At 40.2% G+C, this 9,285-nt stretch overlaps 1 long non-coding RNA gene across 2 annotated transcripts; it reads right to left on the bottom strand.

Moving 5' to 3' along the window:
* Positions 1-3,271: 3,271 nt before the first annotated feature.
* On the bottom strand, positions 3,272-9,081 carry LOC134136252 (uncharacterized). Of its 2 annotated transcripts, none has more exons than XR_009957468.1 (2): positions 8,896-9,081; positions 3,272-5,440 (listed from the first exon to the last, which is right to left on the bottom strand). It is a non-coding gene; the product is annotated as an uncharacterized LOC134136252 (long non-coding RNA). The 2 variants fall into 2 exon arrangements; XR_009957470.1 differs by having other exon boundaries at positions 8,908-9,081.
* Positions 9,082-9,285: the final 204 nt, after the last annotated feature.

The raw sequence follows: 9,285 nt of genomic DNA, 5'->3' as shown, positions 1-9,285 counted from the left end.
GGATGTTCCTTTCAAGCAGCTTGCATTTTATCTCTCCTTGGACACGAAATAACTCCACACTCTGTACTGGAGGGAACATGTTGTTCTTCTCCCGGAGGCACAGCTGCCTGGGCAGAGGAGGCTACTAGCAACAGCAGATAGGAGGAGGAGATACCTGCAAAAAAATTGCTACTGCATTAGAGATGTTGCACATTGCAACACAGTGCTTCTGAGAGCCCGTTCAGCTAGTGAAGTATGGCATGAGAAGACAAGCATGCAGGTGATTTGTTCTGATCGCTTTAATTAAAAAGGAAGATTAGCACCTATTTTTACTTCCTTCCATTTTAATCAAGTGACAAATGTGTCTTGTGTACCATAGGCAGCCAAAATAGTAGAAAAAAACTGCTTCACGGTTTTATCAGCTCAATCTCTTTCTTCTGCATGTCATTTGGCACTTGCGCTCAGAACTCATATGGACAAAATCCTTAGAAAAATATTCAGAAGGAACACTGCCAAATTTGGTGGCTGTGTCCTAGTTAAACTTGCTTTCCTCTTTTAGCTTTGCATTGCAAATGTTAAGAAACCTGAACAAGAATGTCCATCTAAGAAAGGCTGATTACAGAGGTGCCTGGTTACTGAGATCAGAGGGGACCATGATTATTCTTTTTAATAGAAAAGTAGCAAACCCTTGTCAAATGTACTTCTTGTTCAGCAACTATAACTGCAATAGCAACCATGGAAGAATCTCAGTCTTCGTCTCCTATTATCCCGCAATAATATCCGTTCAGCTTCTTCTCAAATCTTCTGGGTCTGTAGGTGACTGTCTGTAGTTTTCTGCTAAGGAGGCATAAACTGGACGAGAGGATATTTATATTTCTTTAAGTGTTTGGAAGGGACTTCTCTCAAACCTCACCAAACTCCTTTCATGTAAGTTTTTTTGACTAGAAGTCTTTCCAGATTCGGACTACTAGTGTGCTTAAAATATGTATACCCTAGAGCCTTTTGACCTCAGAGCAGCTCAAAAAAAAATAGTGTTTTCTAACTGTTCTTGAGCTATTTTTAAAAAATTATTAAACACTGACAGGCCTGTTCATTTAAGTAAATCTGAATTACAAATGAAAATCAATATAATAATCTATTTGCTCTTGAAACTGCCTCCAGTATGATGACTAGAGACCTCTGTGAGAGGGAGAGAGAGGGAGTGAAAGTGGTCATCTCCTGACTTAGTTTGCTATAAGCAAAGGGTCTTTCTGCAGTGGTGTTCAGATAGTGTTCCTGGTAGTAGTGGTTGCTCCAGAAGGATGACAAACCAACTCTATGGGCTTCCCTCCTCTGCAGTGATTCTTGCTTCTGTTGGTTTGATTGTCATTTCTTCTGTTCCCTTTCATGTGTGTCTCCATCTTTTGTTTGGTTTCTCCTATTTATGTTCTGGTATTTACTGTAGTGATAGTCTTTACTACAAGAAGGCAGAGGTCCAACAAGCCACCTATCTCACTAGTGATACTCTCTTTACAATAAAAAAAATTTTTTTTAAGGGGAAAGAAATAAGGACCATGAGCAGTTCTGGACAGAGATGCGTTGTCAGATTTATATGGGTAGGTTTGTTTATTCAAAATTTGCCTGTAGATCCCCCCAGTCCAGCTTAAGAGGACAGGCCAAGATTACAGCGTGAAATAGTCTGGGTTTGCAAAACGTCACAGTCTCTCTGCCCTGGTTTCAGGGTAGCGGTTACCCCTACTACTCATTCCTTCTGGGAATGGGAGTTTGCTTTACTCCCAAATGGGAGTTTGCTTTACTCATATCACTATGTTTTATATTTGAATGGGTATTCCAGTTTTGCTGAGATCTTCAGGTTAGCTTCAGCAAGAGCTGCAGGGATTCATGCCTCAGGGGGGGACCTTTCCCCTGACAGGGTTTTATCATGTCATAGGAGATGATCAGGACCTCTTTGCAGAATGGACGGGGAAATGTTCAGCCAGAAGACACTTGGTTTTTGAGCTCACTATTTACTTATATTTATAAAATTGCCTATGCAAATGTCTACAATTCATGTTAAACTAACTTTAGAAAACACTTACGAGCATTCGGTGGATTCAGTGTCAAGAATGAAGTACACCATTCCCCCAAAAGTTAATCTTTCTCCTTGACCTTTTGCACAATTTTTGAATGTTGTTTTCTCATTCACTGCACTGTTATTGAGAAGCATCTATGTTCAAAACAAGCTTGTTCACAACTCTGGCACAATGATTTTATTTTTTAAGTCAATTTATAATTTTATAGAAGAGGATACTGAACAGCAAATTCATGGGAGTCAGTAAAAAGATGAAATTGCCTCTGAAAAATTCTTGTGGGCTTTTGTAATAAGTACTCCAAACATTCTGCCTGGATTTGCAGGCCACTGGATGTCACTTTTGCTTTATGCTTATAAAACAAAACCTTGATTTTTAAGATCTTTTGCACTTTACATATAGATAAATTTTTGATCCAGTGCTTGTGACAGTAGAGGATGGCACTTAGTGTCTAGGATGGTCCCTCCTACTTCTGTATAGCTGAACAAATCTCTCTGAGAATTACCCCTTCTTCTGTGTCTATCACAGTAACTGAGGACAATAGCAGTAGAATAGCTTGCGAAAAAAGTACAGTCTGAAAAGCAGGAAAGGTTCTGTGGCAGACTTTACAGTGGCTTCTTTCCCGTGGTGCATTCGGGGAAGGATGGCATATGAACACGTCAGAGGTGACTGCAGTCCTCTACTCAGGCACCCAGCCTGAAATAGCATTTTAAGCTAATAGCATCGAGAAAAGATGATGGATTGTTTTGTTACTTAGTTATATCTGAATTGTATTAATAAAAGAAGCGCCTAAAAGAAAGCCCGAGAGATCCTGTTGATAGTAAATTCTTCAGTGGCTGAGAAAGAAGAACATTAGAAAGTAATTATTACTTTAAAAATCATCGTGTCATGAAACTCCTTGTACGGCTATTCATTTTTCCTGACAAGACTCTTGTCTATGTTTCCCAAGAAGAAAATCTCAACCATTAAATCTTGATGATTGCTACTGAAGTGGAAACAGCTTGGGACCATGTGCCAGCTGAAGCACCAGAGGACCATTTTTTTGTAGCTTGTACACACTGTAAAGGCTTGGTGCACACAAAGGCAGAAGATGCAGAACAAGGACCTTGTGTGCTGGGAAAGGCAAGTCTCACGAGAGTGCGGAGGAAGTGAGTTATACACAAGGCTCCTGGCCAGAGCAGGATTTTCTAATTGATTCCAATGAAAGCCAAGAAAATACAAGATTAACTTTTTTGATTATATTTATAAAGCTGTTAAGAAAAATAAAGGAGGTTTTTAATCCTATGTCCTTACATCCACATTTCATTAAAAAGCTCACGTTACTGAAGATAACATACTTGAATATGCATATTACTTGAGTATGCATATTACTCCTTTTTGAAAATACTATGGTTTAATTTTGTAAATCCCCGTAGTAGTTTGGTATGGCAATGGCTATCCCAAAGCATAAGTAAATAATGACTTAGTCATGATATCAAAGGAAGCATATTCCTAAAAATACTGAACATGTGTTTCTATATAGGTATGAAGTTTAACAGAGAAAAATGGCATAATGTGTTATTTTTACAGTGCTCCACGTTTGCACAAATGCCACGCGTAAAAGCTGTATATGGCCTCATAGATGCTCCAGTACCAGGGTAAGCCTCCGTTGCCATAGGAACGGCTTGGAGATGCCAGGTACCATCAGTACTTTACCATTTATTTCCTCCCACAAACATAATTTTTTATTTTCAGTAGCAATCGGGAAAGGGAGGTATGCAGCAAGCTACGAAAGGCAGTAAAACTATGAAGTCAAAGCGCAGAACCCAAAGACGTCTAGTCGCAGGGAGGAGCGAGTGTCTGAGGAAAACAAGGGTTTTCTTTTTCTAGTGAGTGCAATGAAGTAAAACAACAGGCCCACACTGAACCACTGCTGCAGTTGCAACACCTAAAAAGCTAAAAGCTGCTAAAACCTGAGGTAACGGATCATGCTTTTTACGTTACACACAGCACTTGACATAGAAGTGCATTAGAAGTACTTGCCAGTGAAATCTCAAGTACCGTTACAGATTGAGAAATTCTTCTCCAGATCAGAGAAAGAGAAAGGGGAAAAGCCATTTTTATGCTTTTCAGTTTCTATGGATACTGAAAACCAAGCTTAGAAGCTGATGGATGTGTGCGTTCGGTACGAAGAATGAATACGTGTGTTAATAACCATTCACTTCTGCATGTTATTGCAGCTTCCTGTACTTACAAGAGCCAAAGAGGGGGCACAGTGTAATTATCTTCTAGCTGCTTTTCAGCAAACAGGCTGCAAGAAGAGATGTACAGCGTCAAGAGAAGTTAACAGGCAGGAAAACACTGGCTTATATTTCAACTGAGTCTTCCATGGTGCAGTCATATGCTCAGGAATCAGCTATTCAGGCTCAGTTGCGTTACCCAAATACAGGCATCTTGTGTAACTTCAGAGGAACCGCAGGGCATCCTCAGCAGGAGCGCAGGTTTCCTGTGGTCCTGTGCTGCCAGTCTCGGATGGGTGTCTTGGCACCCCAGAGCACCTCAGAAGACAACACTGGACACCTAAGTCAGGCAATCGAATCGCTCGCTCAGGGTCTGCAATAGCCCTCGGGCTTCCGGAGTGGGCTACTAAAGCAGTCCCAGGGTTATGCTCAGGCAGCAGATAACGAACTGGAGGCACTGCCCTGGGACATGCTAATTGCCTCGAGAAAGTGACAGGCCACGAATGCAAAAGTTGATCTGGGAAGGGAATGTTGGAAAAATCCTTTGGGGAACAATGCCTTGCACACAGAAGTGAGAGGCTTTCTTACCGCAGGTTCTGTACGCTGATAACATCAGGACTACTGATGTAACCCGCTTGCCTCTTCATGTATCAGATCATACTGGAACAGCTTCTATAGATTTGAATGATTATCTGGCACACAACATAGGAAGTGATTCAGCATTTAAGTACTGTAACAGGCTGAGCTCCTTTTTGCTCACGGGTCATGCACATTGGTTTGGGCTGCTTCAGTATTTCTCTTTAGAACACAAGCTTTGTTTTTTAAGGTGCTATGCAAGCCATATCTAGACTTTTTTTAAAATGTGTATTTTTTACATCATAGAAGTTCATCCAATTACTTCATTGACAAAATAACACAATGTATAACTAACCACTTTCTTATAATCAAGACAATTTGCTTTCTTCCAGTTTGGCCTTGCTCTTTGCTGCTGCTGCTCTTCTTCTGAAGCCTCAGCTCTGCCTTCGCCTGTCCCACAGCAAGGTAGTGCTGAAATGGCAAGCACACCTCCATCTCCATCACACACCGCTGTGATTCTTCCAGTTGCAGCCTGCTAGCTCCCAGACAGGACATTTCTCTTTCTAGCAATCACAAAGCTTCTCCTTCAGATTGCACCTGTAAGTAGAAATCCAGAGAAGAAATTGAAACAAATGGGAATTCTGACGTGTTCAACAACATTATGTTCTTTAGGAAACATCTTGCATGTCCAGCCGTCCTTTGGGCAGCCTCTTTTTTTATGATTATCATCTTCCTGAACCTGGCAAAAATGCAGCAGCCCATTTATATGAGTATTCAATTAAGGAGGTGTAAATGGCACTAAATCTTTCTCCTTTTTCTCCACGTAAGCAAAGGAGAGGACTTTGTGTCCGATGAGTTAATTCAGTAAGAACATTGTGTGAGCACAAAAATCACCTTCATGCATCGATGTAAAGAATAAATTAAGAGTGATAGTCATTTTAATGCTTTGCCAAGTTAAAGTATTCTGAGAGTTTGAATCATAACTGGGTCCAAACACAGTGCATTAATTTGGTCTATTTGCAATATTAATATTTCCTATCAATTTCTTTTTGAATCTTCATTAGTTTGACTCTCCTCCTCTGTTGAAGACATGTGAAGTTGTCTTGGGTTCTATCTGATTTCTTTTTTATTTTAGATCTGTATTAGAAAAATTTGTAAGTACAAAATGTGAGGAGGGGTGTTCTTTTTCATCAAGATGACATCAGTCATGACAGAAAAAAGCCATGCCTTCATTGGAGGCTTTACTGTAAGGTGTAAGTTTACAGAAGAGTTTTCCTTTTAAAACAAGTGATAATTTATTTGAATCCTTCAAGGACTTAGCCAACTGCCTGAGCTTGTAGCTCATATTGCCTTGTGAGCTGTCTCGTGCGCTGTCTTGTGAGCTGTAATAACGCTATATAGCTGAAGACTGCAGAGGGTCTTTAACACTTTTACCCACATTTATTTCCTCCACAGGAATGCAGAGCGCTAGTTAACACGGATGGAACAATTGCACAGTCTCAATCTGCTGGATTGCTGGAGAGTTTCTGTTAGCAATAACAAGCAACTGTGATGGAGGAAAAGAAAATAGGGAGCACAACACTTCGGTCAGTTAGTTTTGTTTGGGACATGTTCAAATAAAGAAATGCACATTATACAGTGAGACATGTAAACTAGCCTCACAGAAGTTCTCTATCTGGAATTAAATTTCTTCCCAGCTACAAAGAGTACCAAAGCAATCTCTTGAAATCTCTTTTTGCACTTGTTTGCATTAACAAAAACTCACCGGACTGCATCTAAGCTAGCCATTGTGTTAATATTTTTGTCAGTGTTTACAGTGAGAGTTAACTAATTCTGTTACTTGGAGTAACCTGCAGTCTTTTGGGGTTTAAACTTTTTTATTATTATTATTTTCCAAGAGTATAATTATGCTGGCCTCCAAAAAGGGATTGGGCAGTTTTCCCTGTTTAAAGGGAATGACGAAATGTTGGAAGTATTTGAAGCCCAAGAAGCTTCTGAAAAGATTTATAGAACTTACTGCTATAACTGTCTGGCCCTGGAGCGCTGCCATTTGGAAGGGCCCTGCTAAGACTTTGAATTTAATTTGTCGGCATCATGTCTTTAAAACGTAATCTGCCGCACTTTAGCTGTCTCCCCTAAACTGTAACGCCAGCTCTTTGGTAAACCAGGGCCCAGCTGCGTGAGTCTCGGGTCCGAGAGGAGCCGGTCAAGGAGGGATTCACCCAGGACAGTAAAAGCCTCGTATGCTCTAAGCGTCTTCTGTCGCTCCCTCTCTGCATGCTTTTGGCACAAGACAGTCAGAAAGCAGGCGCTCTGTGGTTCCTTTATGCCCCAATAATCCTGGCTACTAAAATAGCCCTTTGAGACTGCTGGCATCCACGCCAGCCTTTAAACTCTTTTCTATACAGCAGCCCCAACAGGGCTCCAAGATCAGGAGAAAATGAAGTTGGCTTAGAGCCGTTTTTTCACGCCCTGGGTGCTGCACTGAACTCTGTCTTGGCCACTCTGACAATCTGAGCCTGCATTTCTGTCAAAAAGCTTTCACAGAACTAGCAAGACTGTTTTTTTATTATTATTTTTTATTTAAGGTTTGTATTACGTTCTTCCTGTTCCAGCTGAAAGCATAATGGTTAGGAGGATGGCATCTGTCGAATGTTGCATATCGATGGTACGTATAGGCTGTGATATTGCTGATTTCGTTTCCAAATTCAAAATGCTACTGTTGGGTGTATTAAGAAATTAGTAATCTTAACGCTGTTAAGTGGCAATTGAATTTCTTCAGCTAGAAGAGCACTACTGATCAGCCGTCACTCAAGCAATATGTTTCTTTTTAAGACAGACATCCCTGGCTAGTGTATTCATTTGTCTTGTCAGGAAAAATGCTTGCATGTTATGCCTTCCACAGAAACTTAGGTGTTTTTCTATCACAATAGGAAAGGCTTCTAATCTAGATAACCAGCCTTTGACGTTGGCAGCTCCAGCCAGCTACTATAGACTGATGCATGGTTTCAAATAACTATCATAGTTATGCCACAAGTTAAGTATCTGGAGTCTGTTTCTGTCTTAGTTAAAAAAAAAAAATCTATTCTAGATGTGAGTTGTTGAATTTTTAGCAGCAAGTAAAAGCTTTAACCCAGCTTAATTTAACTGCCTCTGGGTATTGACTAAGTCATTTTACATTAGAATAGAAATGAATACCATACATATTTGTAGGTTGAGAGATTTCTCTCATTTGATTTTTAACACAGCATTTAAGGTCTTCTTCAAGAAATGCTCATTGAACGAAATCCTGGTCTCAATTAAGCTAATGGCAAAACTCCCACTGACATATGTGGGATTTAACTCATAGCAGGAAAGTTGAGAGTAATTCTTAAATTCATTGGACTGAAACTTGAGATCCAGCAGGAGGGGCACGTATTAAATAGATAATAATTTTATTTCTAGTCTGTATGGCAGCAAGCAAGTAATAACATGTTTATATCATTTATGATGACAAAAGAAAAGCAACTACTCCCTACAAGTAATACAAGATGCAGCAAATATTTGTCCCACCCAATATTTTCTGTATTCAGAACGATAGCCTATATTCTGAAGTATTTAATTTACTTCCTGAATCAAGATAGTAGAGTCAGTTCTTAAGGAAAAGACATCCTTAGATTATATCTTTAGGTAATGCCAGTCATAGTTAATGAACAGAATTTTAAAACACACAAAATGAATGAAGCAGGATTTTTGATTTTGCTTAATAAATATATACTACTTTAACTAGGTTGCTCTGCATTTATGAACACTTTCCAGATTACTCTGTACCTGTAAATTATAGAATAACTATTCTATTTCCAACTAATAGTTAAATGAAACACTGAACAAGATTTCTAAACAGTTTCAACATTGACTGTAGAGATCTTGGGAGACGCTGTATTATCTTTTCTGAATACTACGTGTGCAGGGTCTGTCAAAACAGCCAAGCTAATCATTTCAAGAGTTTTTCACGGATTCCCAGTGCAAGGAGCAGCGTAACAGTAGCTAGCCAGCTGCCTACCGGTACTTACACAGTCAGTTACCTGCATTGCCCTTGGAGGGAAGAGCACATGCTGCAGAGAGGCAGAGTTTGGAGACGGCACAGACAGGCAAGTTGTGTGCATCTGATTTGCTAGCTCAGTGTCCCGGTAAATGAGCCTGCTATTAACGCGGCAGCACGGTTTATCAAGCGGGAGTCCTCTCGTGCTGAAATGCAACGGGCAGGACGTGAAGCAGGACAGTCAGAGGAATGTTTCCGTTGTCCATTAGTTTCCTCACCAGATGAATTTGGCAAGAGGAGCTCATGGACACAGAAAGCAGGGGGGCGACGCATTATAAAAAGATATGTGCTCTGAAGCTACGAAGTGTCAAATTCTTCAGAGGCATTTCCATCCAGAAAATCTTATCTATCAGCCCACAGA

The sequence above is a fragment of the Rhea pennata genome, chromosome 1, assembly GCF_028389875.1.
Source record: "Rhea pennata isolate bPtePen1 chromosome 1, bPtePen1.pri, whole genome shotgun sequence".
NCBI classification, from domain to species: Eukaryota; Metazoa; Chordata; class Aves; order Rheiformes; family Rheidae; genus Rhea; species Rhea pennata.
Note: the sequence above shows the minus strand (reverse complement) of the source record. Positions and strands in the feature narration are given on the sequence as shown.